The sequence below is a fragment of the Dasypus novemcinctus genome, chromosome 3 (assembly GCF_030445035.2).
Source record: "Dasypus novemcinctus isolate mDasNov1 chromosome 3, mDasNov1.1.hap2, whole genome shotgun sequence".
NCBI lineage: Eukaryota > Metazoa > Chordata > Mammalia > Cingulata > Dasypodidae > Dasypus > Dasypus novemcinctus.
In genome coordinates, this window is record NC_080675.1 from 43,718,929 (window position 1) to 43,740,546 (window position 21,618).

Here is a 21,618-nt window from a genome sequence, read left to right on the forward strand (position 1 = left end):
AAGTCTTCTTCTTTGAAACTGAACAAATGTATATTAATGTTATAAGATGTTAACATCAGGCAAAAATACAACCAAAGAAAACTATGGATAGTAGTGTATAGTAATTACCAATAATCTTATATTAAGGGGGAAAAAAAAAAAAGAAAATATACTAAGTGAAAGAAACCAGACAAAAGGTACTACATATTGTTTAACTCTATCTATACAAAATATAAATACAAATAAATTGGACAGATGGAAACAAAATAGCAGCTATATATAGCAGGGAAGCACAGAGATTGAGAGGTGAATATGGGGTAGAATTTTTGTCTGTTTTTTTTTGGTTTACTGCTATTATTTTAATAATGAAAATGCTCTAATGATTGAAGTAATGAATATACAACTATTGATTATAACAAATATCATGATTGTAAACTTTGGATGGATTATATGCTTTATCAATATGTATCAATAAAATTGTTTAAAAACATGTCAGAAAAAAAAGACAAACGTCCCGATTAAAAAATGGCCAGAAGACATGAATAGACATTTGTCCAAAGAAGAATTACTAATGGTCAAAAAAACATACATGGAAAAATGTTCAACATTACTAATGATTAGGGAAATGCAAACCAAAGCTACAATGAGATATCACTTCACACCTTTCAGAATGGCCACTATTAAAAAGACAGAGAACTACAAATGTTGGTGGGAAAGTAGAATGGTACAGCCACTGTGGAAGACTGTTTGGCAGTTCCTAAAGAAGTTGAATATAGATTTGCCACGTGACCCTGCAATACCACTACTGGGTATATACCCAGAAGAACTGAGAGCAGTGAACTGAACAGACATCTGCACATTGATGTTCATAGCAGCACTATTCACAATGACCAAAAGTTAGAAACAATTCAGGTGTCCATCAACCAATGAATGGATAAACAAACTATGGTGTATTCACACAATGAAATATTATGCAGCGGTAAGAAGGAATGAAGTCATGAAGCATATGAAAACATGGACGAACCTGGAGGACATTAAGTGAAACAAGCCAGACACAAAAGGACAAATACCGTATGACTGCTCAATTGTGAACTAAATATATTGCGTAAGCTCATGGAGTTCATAACTAGAATATAGGTCACCAGAAAACAGAATGAGTTTAGAGAATCAAAAGCCAAGTATTAACTTGTGCAGAATTGGTAAAAAGGATGTGTGTTAATTTTTGCAACCAACAGAAAAGGTGAAAGCCCAACAATGTTTGTAACTAGTAGTACTATTATGTAGGTATGAAAGTGGGTTAAAGGGAAAGTCTAAGTTGATGTATATTACTAAAAGGAAACCTAAAATATGTAACATGGAACTGTATAGCATAGTAAAACCACATGTGAAATATGAATATGGCTAAAATTGCATATAAAAGAGCATTTTTCTTTGACGCTGAACAAATATATGTTAATATCATAAAATGTAGTATTAACAAAAAAACATTGTGCTGAGTAAGAAATCAGACACAAATTATTACATATTGTATGATTCCATTTATATAAAATGTAAATATAAATCAATTCATAAAGATGAAATTAGATGAGTAGTTACCTAGGGCTGGAGAAGGGATGCTAAGAGGTGTGGAGTTTTTCTTTCTGTAGTAATGAAATTGTTCTAAAATTTTTCATGGTGATGAATGCATAACACTGTGATTATACTAAAAGCCACTGAATATACACTTTAGATAGATTGTATGGTATCTGGATGTGTCTCAATTCAACTGCTTAATGAATAAATGAATAATTGTGCAAGAATAACTAGAAATATCAGCCGGGAAAAGAGAGAGATTCAGAGGTGAAGAATTTTCTTGTTTGTTTGCCTGTTTTTGTTTATTATTATTATTATTGAAATAATGAAAATGCTCTAATAATGACTGAAGTGATAAATGCACAATTATGTGATTATACCAAATACCAATGATTATACACTTTGGATGAACTGCGTGCTTTATTAACACATATCAAATGTATCAATAAGTATCAAATAAAATTTATTTGTTTAAAAAAAGAAACAGTAGAAGAACACAATTTTAAAAACGGGCAAAAAACTTGAATAGACACGTCACCACACAGGATACATGGATGGCAAATAAGTTAATGTAAAGATGTTCAACACCATTTTCCAATAAAGAAATACAAATCACAGTAAGTACATACCTATCAGAATAACAAAATAAAAATTACAATAAAAAGTGCTAGCAAGGACTGATCAATTAGAACTCTCGGACACTGTTGGTAGGAATGCAAAATGGTACAGTCCCTCAGGAATCAATTTGGCAGTTTCTTAAAAAGTTAAACATACTTACTATAGGACCCAGCAACCCAACTCCTAGGTATTTATCCTAGAGAAATGAAAACATATGTTCACACAAAAACATGTACATAAAAATGACAACATTTTTTTAAAAAGAGAGGAAAAAATGAATAAAGAATAAAAGAAAAAATAAAAAAGCAGAAAAAAAAGTGCACATAAATGTTAACAGTAGCTCTACTCAAAACCGCACAAAGAAAAAAAAATTAAAGTACCCAAGTGTCCTCCAACTGGTAAATGGACCAATACAATGGAATGGCAGTAAGAGAAATAACCTTCTGATACAAGCTACACTTGGATGAATCTTAAAGACATTATGCTGCATGAAAAAAACCATCTCAAAAGATTATGTATTGGGGAGTAGGTTAGCTTAGTGGTTGAGGGCCTGCTTCCCCACATACAAGGTCCCGGGTTCAATCCCTAGTACCTACTCAGAAAAAAAAAAGGTTACGTATTATATGCTTTCATATTTATGACATTCTCAAAGAGATTAAAAAATATATATGGCAAAGAACAGATTAATAGTTGTTAGGGGTTAGAGACAGTAGAGGCCGGGAAGGCTGTGAAAACAAAGGTATAGGGAAGTGGATGTGGCTCAAGCAGTTGGGCACCCACCTACCACATGGGAGGTCCCAGGTTCAGTTCCCAGTGCCTCCTAAAGAAGACAAGCAAGACAGAGAGCTGACAGAACAAGACGACACAATGAGAAAACACAATGAGAGACACTACAAACGGAGCTTGGGTGGCTCAAGTGATTGGGCACCTCCCTCCCACATGAGAGGTCCTGGTTAGGTTCCTGGGGCCTCCTAAAAAAAGAAAACAAGTAAACACAGAGCGTACACAATGAACAGACACAGAGAGCAGACAGAGCGTGCAAACAAGGGGGGAGGGGAATAAATAAAATAAATCTTTAAAAAAAAAGGGATAGCAGAAGGGTGGTTTGGGGGGCTGATGGGATTGTTCTGCATCCTTACTATAGTCATGGTTACATGAATCTAAATAAAATAAATGATATACATGTTAAAAGTCATAGAACTATACCCAAAAAAAGTCTATTTTACTCAATGTTAATTTTACAAAATAAAAAAATACACACACATACAACCCTGTGGTCCAAAAGTAAAATAGAAATGAAAAGTGATGAACAGAGTTGAAGCAACAAACCAGTTGAACTACTTTTTACAGAAGAGTGGCAGATAAACAGTCAACAACTGTAGGTAAAAAGGAACCAAAAGTTCTCTAACTTTGGTTAACTCTCCAAATCATTACCACACTACCACAATTCCTGGCCTCTGGAAAGAAGGTTGTAAGTGAAGGGCAAAATTAAATTATCAAACCACCATTAGGGTTATAGCTTAAAAGGAACTGCAAAAAAAGAGCCCAAAAACCTGCAAATAATTCTCTTAAGTTACTCACTCCTAAACCACACATTCACAGAATGCCAACAAAAAAAAAAGAAAAACAGGTGAAAACTAAAGACCTAAGCATAGATTTCAGCAGCCATACAGTATTTGGGGGACAGAGATTTCAATTTAAGCCCTGTCAAGTTGGAAGGACCTTGATCAAACACCCTGGACTTTTAACTTGAGAGCTCAAAAGGACCTGAATTTAAGAGGAAGGGCACAGGCCTTGCGCAATGGGCCCCAAATAAGAGCAAAGCGAAATAAGTCAAACCTAACAAAGCCTAAAACTAATTCTCAATAGGATCCAGATGATTCACAAAACAGGCATATAAGTAGTTGACATCAAAATATCATTACTGGGAAGCGGACTTGGCCCAGCGGTTAGGGCGTCTGTCTACCACATGGGAGGTCCATGGTTCAAACCCCGGGCCTCCTTGACCCGCGTGGAGCTGGCCCACGCACAGGGTTAATGCGCACAAGGAGTGCCGTGCCAAGCAGGGATGTCCCCCACATAGGGGAGACCCACACACAAGGAGTGCGCCCCGTAAGGAGAGCCGCCCAGCGTGAAAGAAAGTGCAGCCTGCCCAGGAATGGCGCCACACACACGGAGAGCTGACACAACAAGATGACGCAACAAAAAGAAACACAGATTCCCATGCCACTGACAACAACAGAAGCAGACAAAGAAGACGACGCAGCAAATAGACACAGAGAACAGACAACCGGGGTGGGCAGGGGGAGAGAAATAAATAAATTAATTAAATAAAATAAAAATATCATTACTGTTTTTTTTGAAGTACAAAACTTCAAATACCATTTTGTATGATTTAAAACAATTAATTTGGATAAAACCAGTTAAGTCTCATAGCACCTATGTATCCATATGGTCATTGCTCTGATCTCAGTACCAACCAGCTTCTTTACCTTCGATCCTCATTCCTGCTTTCTTATGAATCCAGCTGGCACAAGATACAACTTAATGAAAGCTAACTCAACCTCATAAAATCTCATTACTTCAGCTCCACTGCTAAATAATTCACTTTCTTAATTCCAATAAAATTAAATAAACTCATTTTTATTTACAAGAAGATAAACTGTTGGCCAGTTTATGGACTGAACTTCTCTTGAATCAGGTATAATTCTTACGTACAATGGCTACAGCTGGAAGGAAAGGTATCAAGAAAAACACAATGCCTGGGCATATCTCTTTGACAGGCGCCAAGACTAGAGAAACTGTTTCCCTTAGAAAGATATGCAGGTGAAAAGCCAATGAACAACATCTCTAAAACAGCAGACTTTCAGATTATCAGAATATTCAGGTTAGTCTTAAATATTAACAACGTCTCAACCTATGCTCTTCAACCTAAATTATTCAACGTGCACTGACCATCAACAACATGAATAATACTATGCTATATGGGAAACAATTGTATAAAATAAGGAGTATGCAATCTAGTTGAATAATATTTATAAACATGAACCCCCTTAAATAGTATATAATATACGGTAGAAGGTGATTAAATAGACTTGGGGGTAAAAAAAAAAAGGTCTCATGATAATTTTAGTTACTCATCACACAAAAATGTTTCAGTTGTTACTTGTTTATTACCAGACAAGTTAATGTTCATTTAAGGAAACTAAGGAAAAATCCCAGATACTAAGACAAACACAAAATTTTGGAGATAATCAGTTCTATTTCAGAGGATTTTGTTTGGGCTTATCCCTCAACTTTACAACATCAATGTATTATTTGGTAGTACAGTTTTGTACAAAAATGAAACCCATCTCTCTATGCACTCTTTCAAAAGAATGATTCCTTACAAAGGGAGTAACTAGAAGATGATACATTCATTGACAAATATTAAGTCATATGCCAGACACTGTGATGATGCCAAGGAGATAAGAATAATAACATAGACATCTACAAAATATACTTCATTCCTCTACTGGTAAGTACTTATGGATCCTGTAGCAATATAGGGAAGAAGAAAAATTATTACTCACTAATATAGAACTTAATATAATGTAGCCAAATGTGTGTGCATAAATGTGAAGGTTATGTATATTTGATATAACATACCATACGTGTAAAATACCATTCTATGTAATCTACCATATGCTCAAAATCTGCCACAGAGATTTTATTCTGGGACACAATAAAGAAACATTAGGTATTTATGCTACCATCTTCCTTTTTCTAATTTTTCTGTTTTTAAACTAGTGACTTATTCATTTTTCAAATTCTGAATCTACTTTTGTTCAAATATTCTAAAGCAATACATTAATATTATCTGTCACACATTGGTTGAGAACTACTGAAACCCTGACATTGTACCAATTTTGCCATAACCATCTGCATTAGAAGTGTCTATCACCTATCCTTTCAACTCAGTGTGCATAGGAACACATTTCAGCAGAATGAAAACGAGGTTGTTTGAATCATTTCTAAAGTTCATTCAATCACTAAGTCTATGGTTCCCTGATTATATAACTGACATTCTAAGAGCAAATCACAGGTGAAAAACAATAATTTACTGTGATCTTTATCCAATTTAAGAATTCATTAAGGTCACGGTCCTATTTGCTGCACTGACCATTCTACAGAACTTAATCTTAGTCTCATTTCTGTCCCTGTTGCTGCCCTTGATCAAATAGGTCTGGCATATAAGTCTACATGGTGTTCAAACATAAAAGGCCAGAAAGTTTAGAAAATCCAAAAATCTCAAAATGTATACTTTCACATAAATAGCCAAATATATTTAATTTGTACTAAATAATATCTATCAAAATATCTTTCGATGACATTAAACAAAAGAAAGATAAAGGAGCCAAAGAACTATTACATATTAAAATCAATAATTTAGATTAATTCAGAAATTAACAAAATGGAAACCATTAAAAAAAATGGAAACTCTAGAACATAAAAGTACAATAACTGAAATTTAAACTTAACTGGAGGGGCTTAACAACATTTTGTAGAAGGCAGAAAAAAGTGAAGTTGAAAACTGATCAAAGTTATCTATTCTGACAGTGAGAAAAAAGATAGAAAAAAATGAACAAAGCTTCAGGGAGCTATAGGACAATATCAGATGATTTAAAATATGTATATCTGCGGTCCCAGAGAAAAAGAAGAGTGAAACTGGAGCAGAAGAAATATTTGAAAAACAAGGGCCAAAAACTTCCCAAATTTGATGAAAAACACCAATTTACATATCCAAAAAGTTCAAAAAGTTCACCCTATGCAGGAGAAATATAAAAAAGAATCAGAGCTACACACATCATAGTAAAACTGCTGAAAACCAAAAAGAAAGAAAATCTTAAAAACAGTCAGAAAATTAAAGAAAGAAAAAAAAAAGGAGAAAATGGCACATCATATAAAAGAAAAATAAGGATAAGAGTGACTACTAACTTTTCATCAGAAGCCAGAAAACAATAGAATGACAACTTTAAAGTACCAGGCAAAAAGTATCAACCTTGAATTCTATATTCAGAAAAAATACTCTTCAAAAATGTAATTGAAAAAAAATTATTTTCAACTAAACCTAAGTAGATATAATGCTTGCCAGGAGCAGATCTGCACTATAAAAAATCCTACAGGATGTCTGTCTTTTAGGCCAAAGGGAAATGATACCAACTGGAAACTAAGATCTAAAGGAAAGAATGAAGAGTACTAGAAATGATAAATACGTGGGTAAATATGGAAGACTACATTTTCTTCCTCCCCCTAATTCACTTAAAAGTCACTGTTTAAGGCAAAATATAACACTAAAAGGTAGAGTTTATAATATATATAGAAGTAAAAGATAGGCTGAAAACACATGAAGTGGGAGTGAATAAATGGAATTATTATTATTATAAGATCTTACATTGGAAGTTGGAAGCAGGATTGGCCAGGTGGAAATTGAGGAGGAATAGTAAAACTGGAAGTATCAGGTATGAAATGTGAAGTAACTTTCTGATAAGAAGGAAATATTCTTATCTCGCTTATGACAATACTTACATGGAAAGAAAAAAATGCAAGTAACTGGATTTCCAAAGATATTAGGGAGTCAGGCATTAATGAGAAAATTGATAGGGGAGTTGTCTAAGACAACCTCAAGAATTTAGGTTATGAGTTTTATTAGGGGGATATAGAGGAACCTATAAGATAACTAAGTAGAGAAGAGAATAGGGAATGGAGTGCAAGAATTGGAGGACAACAAACTTTCTAGCCCAAGACTTAGACATGGAAGGCAAGAACATAAAAGTGGTGATTGAGGTTACAAGTATAGGAAAAGATACCCAAAAATGATATCAAGAGTAAGATGCACCAAGGACCAGAGGACATATATTCAAGACAAGATAGAGGAAGAAAAACCCTTTAAAGAATGAGAAGTAGCCAGCAGGATAGGTGATAAACAAGGAAAAAGTGGTGTCTCTGAAAAAGAGGGAAAATTCGTTTTAAGGAAGAATGGATTAGCCAATCAAATGCTGTGGGAGACTTTAAATCAAGATAAGCAAATGATTATCAAAAAAAAGAAAAGGGAACATCTTGTTGCCAGAAGAAAAATGAAACTCAAACCCATAGTAGTGAATAGGACTCACATTCAACAGCCCTTGCAGATACAAATCCCAGATACATACCTTAGGCATGTTTCAATGCCTAGGAATGGCAGTCAAGGATAGCCGGAACTAGCCTTCTTGCATAAAGCCAAAAGCCAGAAATAAGCTATTCCATTCATGAAAAAGGACAAGAAAAACACTGCTCACTTGCCTTCAGATAGGACGTGAAAGCTGGTGGCTCACCTAAGCACAGAAAAAGAGACAACCTTAAAACAAGACGTAGAACGTGGAGTCAAGAAAGAATTTTGACCAGAAAGATTTAAGCATTTAGATGTGTTAATCTTTTGCAGAACAAAAAAAACACTCAAACTTAGTGGCTTAAAAACGCAACTATTTATTTAGTTCATATTGCTGTGAATCAGCTGGAAGTTTATGTTAAAAATTGCAGGGAAGAAAATACTGTAGGAAAAGTTAGCAGATCAACTAATTTCTGCTGGCTTGTTAATGCATTAGCTGGTATGTCAGCAGGTGTCTGGATGATGGCTTCATGCACATGTCTATCAGTAACTACCAACAGGATGACTGGACCCAAAGATATCTCACCATTTAGGAGACTAATCCAAGCTTCCATGCTTCTTTACATAGCAGGCACAGAGAAGCTTCAAAAAAGCAGCAAGAGAGAAAAATACAAGGCCTCAGGAGATTTAGGTTCAGGATTTGCAAAATAGACCTTCATCACATTCTATTATTGAACAAGCCCACATTCAAGGAGTGAGATAACAGACCCCACTGCACAATGGGAAGAGATGCAAAAAATTGTGGCCGTTTTTGTAATTTAACATGTTTAATAAAAGAAGATGCATAAAAGAAAAAGGGCAGCTTATTAACAGTGAAGCCAAAGTCATTGGGACACAAAGTGAAGCTGACAGAATATGGAAGAAAACTATAAATAAGGTACTAGATAACAATTAAAGAAACTTGGAATAAGTTGAGATTGATGGGATGATTTATTTAAAAGGGGTATGCCCAGGCATTGTGTTTTTCTTGATACCATTCTTTCCAACTATAGCCATTTGTACGTAAGAATTTTACCTGATTCAAGAGAAGTTCAATCCATAAGTTTATCTTCTTGTAAATAAAAATGAGTTTATTTAATTTTATTGAAATTAGGAAAGTGAATTACTTAGCAGTGGAGCTGAAGTAATGAGATTTTACTCATTTATTGGCAATCTAATTTCAATTTCTAGTATTATCACATGTAACATTAAGTATATCCCTAAAAGCCACAAGCCAAACAATTAGAAACTACAAAATTAAAAAATCAGAAGTCACTTTCCTATTTTTAGTATGTGAAAATAAATCCAATTTCTAATAACTTACATTAGGTATTATCCTTTGAAGTAAGTTTATCACTGACTTCCTGTTGGAAGCACACTTTAGATTATAACAGTTCTTAAATGGTATCACAAAGTATAAGAGCATCTTGGTAACATTTTAAAAAAAAATGGGGTTACAATATTGATTTTAAAATCCTTTCCCAGAAATGAAAATCAAATAGGTATATTTACCCCCAAATACTTTTCTGATAAGATGCGTATTCTATTTGAGGATTATATTCCATCTTCTTCTTCATTTATTCTTTTTTTATTTATTTGATTGAACGAACCTCTTATTATGTTCTTGAAAATGGGCACACGAACAGTTTCTCCCCAATGTGGAACCATACATGTGTAAACAGATTGAAATCCAGAGAAAAGCATTTTCCACACCCTTCAAAAATATACTCAAAGGGCTTCTCTTCAGTATGAACCAGAAAATGTCTTTTTTAACTTTGAGCTCTCACAGAATGCTTTCCCACATTCTGCACATAGTGGTCTCTGGGACCACGAATGAGGAAATGCTTTCACAGGACAGCTTTATCCTTCAACTTTTTTGTGTGTTCACTGTGAAGACCAATGATTATTTCTAGACTATCATCTTACTTTGTCTTGGCTTCTTTCTAGTAAATTCTGCCAGCTGTTAAGGACCTGACAAGTCAACACCAGATATTCCTCCAGGAAGAAGCTTTTTTGCGTCATGTACTCAGAATACTCAAGAGAATTCTCTCCAATAATTTGTCGAGGAAGCTCTTGTTTTGCCCCTTTTCTCATTCTAAGGAACATTAAGAAGTGAGTTGTCTTTGTGAACCTGTTCAGAAAACCCTTGTTCTGATACTCTCTGGCATTCCAAGGACTCAAGAAGAAATGAGTTCTCTTCTATCGTGGGTTGGTTAAATTCATCACTTATTATGCACTCTAAGTAACAGTCAAGGAAGTAATCCTCTCCCACAACCAGATACCTAGTCTTATAGTACACATCTTCATTATTTACAGTCCCCATCATGTTGGAAGTTCCTTTTTTACCTGCTGAGCTTCACTTGGCCTGGCCTCACTGAGGCACTTTCTATGCAGACCTTGATAGCAACTTGCCTTTGTCCTTTTCTTCACTTGCTGGTTCATGTCATCTTGCCTGTAACCCCCTGAAGGTTAGCACCAGGATATCAATCACTTCCAGGTAGTTGATCTGGGTAAGTCGTCTTCAGCAAACACCTACTATGAGATGTAAATTAGGAGGACAAGGGCCTCTTCTGTCTTGTTTACCACATTTCCCAGCACTCAGCACATTTGTCTTGCAATATAAAATATGCAAAGTCCTGGTCTTCATGGAGGCTAGATCTTTGTGAGGCAGGCAGACAATAGAGAGGAAGGAGTAAACAAAATGACCCCAAACTGGGGAAACGTGTTATGAAAAGCCAATCTGAGTATGGGTGGGAAAGCAGCCCTGGGGAGCCATCTTCAGAAAGAATGTCCTGGAATGCCACCACAGAGGGCCACTAGATGGGAAATATAAGGAAGAAATGTGGGAGAAGAGGGCTCGTTCCAGATGGTCAAAGAACCATGGGTACAGCATGTTGGAGGAGATAGGAACCCCATTTATTACAGAAATGGAGCAATGGAGACCATGATCTGAGGTCAGATGAGGAAGATGAACCCCTGGACCACGAGAGCCATTTTGCACTTCACTCCAAGCCCTGCCTAGCTTCTTTTAACTAAGTTAATATAATGCAAGAACTGCACAGAATCCTACCAAAGTTGATCAGACAACTTACTAATATCAGGCTGCTTGGAAATAGCATTATTTTGTATGAGCAAATTTTTCAATACTACTTTTGCATTAATTCAAATTAACACTGGACTTAGAAAAGACAGGTAAGTAGTTTCAGTAGGTTCACCGGAAATGAAGCTGTTTCAATTTCATCTTCCCTTTCAATTTCAGCTATCCAAAAACATTGAAAATTGATATCACTTAGCTATAAATAAAGCAAATATCACAAAGTAATAGCTTAATATTTGCATATAATAAATTTAAAACTAGATATCTGAATAATTCATCATACTTTTGAAAAGTAAAATCAAGGGTTCAATTTGTTATTCTGTTAAGTAGATATCCCTAAATATGAGATTTTGTAAAAATAGATATATTTTTAAATTTCCTCATTCAAAAACAATAATTTCAGAGGCTGGATGTGGCTCAAGCAATTGAGCTCCCACCTACCAGATGGAAGGTCCCAGGTTCAATTCTGGTGCCTCCTAAAGAAGACAAGCAAGACAGTGAACTGATGCAATAGGCAAGCATGGCAAGCTGACACAAGATGATGTAACAAGACACACAAGGAGGAAAACATAATGAGAGACACAACAAAGCAGGGAGCAGAGGTGGCTCAAGCAATTGGGCACCTCCCTCCCACAGCAGAGGTCCCAGGTTCGGTTCCCGGGGCCTCCGAAAAAGGAGATGAGCACACAGCAAATGCAAACAAACAACAAGGGGGTGGGGAGAAATAAATAAAATAAACTTTAAAAATTCATTTTATAGTTTCAGAGAGTTAATTATGTTATCTTTAAGTCCTTTTATCTCAATGAAATAAAGTTGTATTGTAAAATAATGCAGTGGTTAAGAACATAGACAACCCAGACTACCTAAATTTAAATTCCAGCTCTGCCAGTAAACTATGTGACTAAGATACATCACTTTACTTCTCTGTACCTTAGTTTCCTCATATATAAAACTAGGGTAATGGGTCATATTATGTCATCAGTTTATTAATTTTAACTGTGTTAATACAAATAAAATGCTCAATGCAGAGCCTGATACACAGTAAACATTATATAAGCATTAACTATGGTAATAATGATGATGATGATTAGAGTTATTAACCTACATAGAAAAAGCCTAGGTTGGGGCTTAAATTCTAATTCTGCCACTTTTTAGACCTTTGAGCAATTTATTTGACCACTCTAAGACTGTTTCTTTACCTATAAAATGATGAACTTTAAAGTCTCTGTTTCAGTTTGAAGATGACTGATTATGATATATGTTAAGAAGAAAATTCACACATACATCTCCCTTTCCATTAAATTAGGGGTTCATATAATCTCTTTGCTGCTCATGCAGAAATTATTCCCTTCTCCCTTAATTACTCACTTATTTTCATTAATTTTCAATAGACTAACTTTCTTCAGATTCACCCTCACCCCTCTTTTTATTTGCTTCTGGTAACATTTTCCTAGGAGCTTGATACAATTGTACTCTCACCTGCCTCTACTCAGTCACTTTATTTCCAATAAGTCCAGTCACCCTCAGTCTAGTCCGCAGTCATATAATGGAATAATAACACAAACAACACAACATTTTTATAACATTTTTACATTCATTATCTCATAACTACTACCCTATGAAGTGCTACTGGGTTCAAAAAAGAATGTGGGAGGCAGACTTGGCCCAGTGGTTAGGGCATCTGTCTACCACATGGGAGGTCTGCAGTTCAAACCCCAGGCCTCCTTGACCTGTGTGCAGCTGGCCCACGTGCAGGGCTGATGCGCGCAAGGAGTGCCCTGCCACACAGGGGTGTCCCCGCGTAGGGGAACCCCACGTCCAAGGAGTGCGCCCCATAAGGAGAGCCACCCAGCGCGAAAGCAACTGCAGCCTGCCCAAGAACGGCGCCACACACACGAAGAGCTGACACAGCAAGATGACACAACAAAAAGAAACATAGATTCCTCTGCCGCTGACAACAACAGAAGCGGACAAAGAAGAACAAGCAGCGAATAGACAGAGAACAGACAACTGGGGGGGGGGGAAGCGGACAAAGAAGAACAAGCAGCGAATAGACAGAACAGACAACAGGGGCGGGGGGGGGAAGGGGAGAGAAATAAATTTTTAAAATCTTTAAAAAAAAAAAAAAAAGAATATGATTTGTCTTACTACATACATAGCCAGGACAGGAACCCAAGATAAATGCCTCAAAAACATTGTTTTTCAGGTCATTCCTCATTATTTCCTTTCTTGGTCAAATAAGCATGAAATTAACTAACAAAAGGACCTAAGAGAAAGAGAAAAATCAAAGATGACTCCTAATGGAAAAATGTAGTAGCCATTTACTAAGCTGACAAATACTGTGGGAAGGTTTTGGGCAGGGAATCTATTTGGGACATATTAAGTATAAGATGTCTATTAGACAACAAAATGTGATGGCAAGTAGGCAGTTATATATATGAGTCAGAATTCAGGAGACAGATCTCAAGTGGGGATATAAATTTAGGTATTATCAGCATATACATGGTAATTACAATCATGATCATCAAGGGAGTAAGTACAGAAATAGAATCAAGGACAGACTAACTTTTAAAGAGACTAGGGAGAGGAAGAGGACATGAAATACAGGAAAAATAAATTTTAAGGGTAATATCCTGAAGCCAAGTGAAGAAAGTATATTATGGAGGAAGGAATAATCACCTGTATTAAACACTGCTGGTCAAGTCAAAAGAAATGAATACTGAGAAATTAACTGGAGATTTAGCAATATGAATACCAGTGGTGACCTTGAAAAGAGTACTTTCAATGAAGTGATAAAGTCAAGGGCCTAATTATACAGGATTTAAGAGAAAATAAGTAAAATGAAATTGGAGACAGCATAAACAACTCTTCAAGGAGTCTGCTGCAAATTAGAAGCAAAAAAACAGAGTGCTACCTGGTAGGGGAAAAAGGGTCAAGACTTCTTAAAGATAAAAACAGCAGGAGGTTTGTTTTCTTTTGGCAGTAATCCAATACTGAGAAAACTTATGATATAGGAAAATATATAGAATTGCTGGAGCAATATCCTTAAGTAGATACAAGGGAAGAGAATTTAATGCACAAACAGATGAATTGGCTCTAGAAAGGGAATAGAACTTAATGCACAAACAGATGAACTGGCTCTAGAAAGGTGGAAAGTAATTGGTAGGAAGTCAGAGTATACAGACAGAGATGCTAGTAGGCCAGTAGATGTGGTAAAGGGAAGCTATTCAAGTTCTCTTCTAATTGCTTAAATTTTCTCAGTCAAGTAGGAAGCAAAATCATCAGCCAAGAGTAAGATTGGGGATATTGTTTAGAACTCCAATGAGAGTAAACATGAAATAAGTTATCTAGGAAAAGAATGAATCCTCTAGAAAAATACAGTATGGAATAAGTGGTAGGAGGACCACCAAAGAAGATGGGCACATGTGCGTTTTGGCAGCCCAGAAGGAGACCTGAGTGGTGGAGGTGACAGGGAAATAAGATTTCAGATTTGCTTGACAAATCTGGTACACCATCATGCTGGCAGCAAGGTTTGTGTGTCTCTCGACACTGCCTTTCACCATTTTCCACCCAGCTTTCACAAAGTCCTCCCCTAGTCTGAAGATCTCCATCACAAAGAATCAATGGGAAAACAGATGTGGCTCAAGTCACTGAGTTCCCACTTACCACAGGGGAGGTCCGTGGCTTGGTTCCTCGTGCCTCCTAAAGAAGACAGTGAGCTGCCACAACAGGCAGGCATAACAAACTGACACAACAAGATGATGCAACAAGTGACACAAGAAGAACAACATAATGAGAGATACAACAAAGCAGGGAACAGAAGTTCCCAGTGCCTCCTAAAGAAGAGGAACAAGACAACGAGCCGACATGAGGGGCAGGCATGGCAAGCTGATGCAACAGGATGACACAACAAAAGACACAAGAAAAAAAACATAACAAGAGACACAACAAAGCAGGCAATGGAGGTGGCTCAAGTGATCTGATGCCTCCCTCCCACAATCGGAGTTCCCAGGTTCAGCTCCCAGTGCCCCCTAAAGAAACAAGGAAGATAGAACAAGTACAAACAAAAAGGGAGTGGGGAGACAGAGGTCACATTTGTGTAACAAGGAGAATTTCAGGAGGTAACTCTTAGGCAATATATAATACTACACCAAGTTTCAATTTCACAAGAAAAAGATTCATAAATACAACCATCAGTACCAAGGGCTTGGTATAATGGTCTGTCCTCCTTTGCTAGGCATTGCCCATGTACTTGGGGGATTCTCTCCTAAGACTATTGATTTCTTATGCTTTCTCTCAAATTAAGCATTAAAAAGCAAGGCAAAGACGGCATCCAAGCAGGTTCACCATTATCATCTCTCCTGCAAAGGACCAGCTGAGTGGTGAGGGAATTCTGCCGGAGCGGGCGGTTTCAGGAACCTACAAAGTAAGAGGGGTCTGGACTTCGATCTGGAGAGACTGCAGCAAAATTAGTGTTTACTCAAGCCTGAAAGAGATTAAAACTGTCTGGTCTTCTAACAAGGAGGTGAGGACGGACAATCACCATACCAAGGAACTGAGAGAGTTTACACAGCAAGCAAGAGTCCCATCCATCAGTCATATGGGATGGAGGCTCCCTATCAATTAAAGGTGAAGTGGGCACCACCTCTCCAGAATCCTCAGGACTGGGGAATAAAATATGGACTAGAGTGGACTTACTGGTTCTACTATAGACTTATTATGATTCTAGCAATTAAAGAAATTATATCATTGATGTTGAGACAGTGGTCACTGGAGATGCTGAAGGCAGGGAAAGGGAAAAAGAGGTATAATATGGGGGGCATTTTCGGGACTTGGAATTGTCCTGAATGTCATCGCAATGACAGATACAGGTCATTATATATCCTGCCATAACCTACAGAATTGAGTGTAAGCTAAACTACAATCCATGCTTAGGGACAATGCACCAAATGTGTTAATCAATTGCAATGGATGTACCACACTAATGAAAGTTGTTAATATGGCGAAGGGTGGGAGGCATATGGGAATTCCTTATATTTTTTGTGTAACATCTTGTGTAATGTGAGTTTCTTCAAAATATATATAAAAAAATATATTAAAAAAAAAAAGCAAGGCAAAAATAGTTCTGTCTTTATGAACTGTATCAATAAAACATGGACTGGGGAGAACAGATATGGCTCAAGCAGCTGAGCTCCCATCTCCCATATGGGAGGTCCTAGGTTCAGTTCCTGATGCCTCCTGAAAAAAAAACAAAACAAACAACAAGCAAAACAAAAAACAACAACTCAGGAAAGCCGATGTGGCTCAGTCGTTGAGCGCCAGCTTCCCCCATATGAGGTCCCAGGTTCAATCCCCAGTCCTGGATACCTAAAAAAAAAAAAAAAAACTGGAATGGGAAAACTGCTGTCTTAGAGTGCTTCTAGTAAAATTTTCCTTCTCCCACATAGACCCATTATTTAACTTTCTTGTGACATTCATATATTTTTTTGATACAGAACAGTTATTTTGGGAAATCTTTAATGAATAAGTCTGCATCATTATTGATTATTGCTATTTTTAACAAATATTTATTATGGTAATCCAAAAATAACTATTTCAACAATCTCAAAATATATGGGATGCTTATTTCTGAAATAAAGTTCTAGCCAGGAAAAAAATATATTATGAATGTTGGGTAGTATTAAGGGCTTACTTGATGTTTGTGACCATGAATTTAATGTAAAACTAATCAGCATGATTTTGCATTTTCCTCAGGATATATACAGCTGCATAGTTACAGACCTGAAATAGAAAGGAGGTCTGATTTAACCAGGGCTATAGTTTTTTCAAGGGAGTATGGCTAAGTAAGAAAAAAAGTTGAGGGTATACAAAAGGGAGATGTGGATGCATGCCACAGATAACAGAGGATCCTGAAATTTAAGTTAGATAAAAGAGGATGAAAGGATAGTGAGGGACAGAGAGACAATTAAAACAATGGAAGAATTAAATAAAATCTTATCTATATTTCATAAATAATATTCTAAAAAGTTGCTCAAATCACACAGCTGTTGCCCAACAAAATTAAAATACCATCTGAATCAATATCTGTCTCATGGTACCAATAACACTAAGCTGCCTAGCACATTTGATTTTCATTGGCATACTAACCCCCACCAAGTAGATCTAAAACAAATTGCTACTTAATTTTTCCAAGGCCTCTTCCACCTCTTTTTACCTGTCCCAAATGCTCAGTCCTTCAGTAACTAAACTTCCAAACGCTACTGAGTCTGGTCCTCCACCAATTTCTATAAGATTGCTTTAACTTTTTTCTACATATAGACCCCACTGATAAAACTATGAACCACTAAGTATTGCCCTAAATAGAACATGTACCTATACAGATAAATACATATAAAATATAAAATATCTTCCTCATAAGTATTTTCATTGTAAAAGGTAATCTGATTAACTCATTTTAATCTCCAATGTGAAATACATTAAGTATAAATAAATGAGCTAAACAGGAACTTTTTATTCTCAATTTTTATTAATTCTAGCACACTTTCCCTTTAAAAAAAATCCTTTACAAATCCCAAGATACTGATTGTTATCTTTGCTCAGAAAATGAGAAAGGGATAGCACTGCCATGTTAAATATCAAAACCAAACTTGTGTTAAGGATACCTTAGTAAGGCTGGCAAATCAAGAACTAAATGTAGTCAGTGTGAGGGCTCTAGTGTTATTACGAGTAAATGGTTAAAAAGACAAAAGTCTTATTTATAATTAATTTCAAGGATATTATTTTTAAAGAAACCATCAAATAATCACAATAAGGATTCAACTGTGTATATCAAACTACGATCACTGAGTACCTTAGAGAAGTAGAAGTCTACTGTAATTGCAATGTATCTCTGTATTCAATTGCAGTTAGCAACTATAGTAGAGGTTATTACTTTTTACAATTATTTACCCTGCCTTCCATGAAAAAGATAATCATCCCCACCTGTTCTTATATAACTTCTAATATTCCTATAGGGGTAAATAGCCCTACTCCCACTGACATTGGCCTTGGACAAAAGTGATTTCCCTTGGCCAATGGCATATAAGCAAACAGCCAGGCAGAATACTTAAAAGCCACTGTGTATTCCTCCCAGATTTCTTTCTTTTTTTAATATATTATAAGAAAAGTATATCACAAAGAGTTGTTGTTCTCTAGTCTGGATACCAGCATTAGAAGATACATGGAACAAGAAGAGAACCACTGACAGTTTTTAGCCAATATGCAGAATGAGCAAAGAGTAAATATTTGTTATGACAGATCACTGAAATACTGATATAATTTGTTATGCAGCATAATTTAGCAAAAGAAACACAGGAGTGGCTAGGACTGTGGGAAGATGGCAGAATAGGAAATGCCAAGAATCAGTCCCTCAATTGGAACTACTATTAAAAAGACAAGAACTGTCTGAATCAACTATTTCAGGACTCCAGAGTTCAGAAAAACACTGTGAAGCATCCAGGGAAGAGCTGGAGAAAAAGATGGTAAACTCCTGTAAACAGTAATTATAAATACATATGTACCTAATAACAGAACTCCAAAATATATGGAGCAAATACTGACATATTTGAAAGGAAGTATATAGATGATGGCATACTAATAACAGAAGTTTTTTTTAACATCTAGACAGAAGATCAATAAGGAAGTGCAAGACTTAAATGATACCCTAAAACTAAGAGACCTAAGAGACATAGAGCACCACACCCAAGAGCAACAGAATACATATTCATCTGGCATGTACATGGATCATTCTTGAGGATAGACCATATCTTAGGTCACAAAACAAGTAACAATAAGTTGAAAAATACTGAAATCATATAATGTATCTTCTCTAACCACAATGGAATGAAGCTAAAAATAAATAACAAAGGAAGAAATGGAAAATTTACAAATATTTGGAAATTAAACAGTGCCAGCATAAACAACCAATGAATTAAACAGGAAACTACAGGGAAAAATTAGGAAATATTTTGAGACAAATGAAAATGAAAACACAACATATCAAAAATTATAGTATGCAGCAAAGGCAATGCTGACAGGGAAATGTGTAGCTCTAAATGATTTAAATTACAAAGACCTAAATATAAGAACCAAGACTATAAAACTCCTAGAAGAAAATGTGGGTATCTTGTTTCAGGCAATGGTTTCTTAGACTTTACACCCAAAGCACAAGCAACAAAAAAAGAAAAAGATAAATGGGACATCATCAAAATTAAAAACTTTTGAGCCTAAAAGAAGTTTATCATGAAAGGGAAATGAGGAAAACAGACTTGGCCCAGTGGTTAGGGCGTCCGTCTACCACATGGGAGGTCCGAGGTTCAAACCCCGGGCCTCCTTGACCCATGTGGAGCTGGCCCATGCGCAGTGTGGATGCGCGCAAGGAGTGCCCTGCCACGCAGGGGTGTCCCCTGTGTAGGGGAGCCCCACGCACAAGGAGTGCGCCCGTAAGGAGAGCCACCCAGTGCGAAAGAAAGTGCAGTCTGCCCAGGAATGGCGCCGCCCACACTTCCCATGCCGCTGACGACAACAGAAGCGGACAAAGAAATAAGACGCACAAATAGACACAGAGAACAGACAACCGGGGGGGAGGGGGGTTAAAAATAAATCTTTAAAAAAAAAAAGAAAGGGAAATGATAGCCCACAAATGGCCAAAAAGCACATGAAAACATGCTCAACAATTAGCCATCAGAGAAATGCAAATCAACACCACGATGAGATATCTTTTCACCCCCAACAAAATGGTTGCTATTTTTTTTTTAAGTATAAATTACAAGTATTGGAGAGGATGTGGAGAAATGGGAACACTCATTCTTTGTTAGACTTAGTATGAAATGCAGCTACTGTCAAAGAATGTTTGAAAGCTCCTCAGAAAACAAAGCATAAAATTAAATCTGCAGTTATTATGGCTTGAAATCCCATTCTAGGTATATTCCCAAAAGAAGTGAAGGCAGGGAGTCGAACAGATATTTTGCACACCGATCAATGTTCATAGTGGTTGTATTAGTCAGCCAAAGGGGTGCTGATGCAAAATATCAGAAATTGGTTGGTTTTTATAAAAGGCATTTATTTGGGGTAGGAACTTACAGATACCAGGCCATAAAGCGTAAGTTGCTTCCCTCACCAAAGTCTACTTTCACATGTTGGAAAGGGTTCAGGCTTCCTGGGTCCCTTCCTTCCTGGAGCTTGCTTCTCTTTCCTCTGTGTGCTTACTTTCTGGGCTCCAGCTTAAGGCTTCACCATCAAACTCCAACATCAAAAACCCCTCCAACTCTATCCTTTGCCATGCCCAAACAAAGCACTAATTGTTATTTAATCATGCCCAGGTACACACCAGATTACAAACATAATCCAATATCTATTTTTGGAATTCTTAACCACATCAAGCTGCTATAGTGGTATTATTCAAAACTGCCAAAAGATGAAAGGAACCCAAGTGTCCATTAACTGATGAGAGGATAAACAAAAGTGGTACATAATATAATAGAATACTATGCAGCCATAAAAAGTTAGTTCTGATAGATACAACAATATGGATGAGCCTTGAAAACATCATGTTGAATCAAGTAAGCCAGGCACAAAAGTACAAACATTGTATAATCTTATTGATATGAAATAATTAGAATAAGCAAGCTTACAGAGTCACAAACTGTAAGTTACCAGGGGACAGGATGAGGGTTGGGACTAGGTAATTAATGCTTAAATTACACAGAGTTTCTATTTGGAATGATGGAAAAGTTTGATTAATGGATGATGATGTTAGCACAACACTGTAAAAGGAATTAACAGCACTAATTATACTTGAATATGGTTAACAAGTGAAATTTTAGGGGGTACATAAGTTACTAGAATAATTTTTTTAAATGACTAAATATAAACAGTGAACCATCTGTTAAACCATGGACTATAATTATATATGTACAATTATAAAAATGTGTTTTCATCAATAGTAATAAAAATACCACACCAATGCAAGGTGTTAATAGGAAACCGATATTTCATGTGTGATTTTTCTGTAAACCCACAACTTCTTTAGGAAGAAAAGAAAGGAAGGAAAGGAAAGAAGGAAAAAAGAAAGGCAGGAAGAAAGAAAGAAAGAATTACAGGGCAGCGGACTTGGCCCAGTGGTTAGGGCGTCCATCTACCACATGGG

At 36.3% G+C, this 21,618-nt stretch overlaps 1 protein-coding gene and 1 pseudogene across 22 annotated transcripts in view; both read right to left on the reverse strand.

The window, feature by feature from the left end:
* Window positions 1–21,618, reverse strand: part of GPHN (gephyrin) — an 801,248-nt gene that overhangs the window by 749,013 nt on the left and 30,617 nt on the right. The window lies entirely within an intron of this gene.
* LOC139437877 (zinc finger protein 42 homolog) lies at window positions 9,743–10,929 on the reverse strand (annotated as a pseudogene).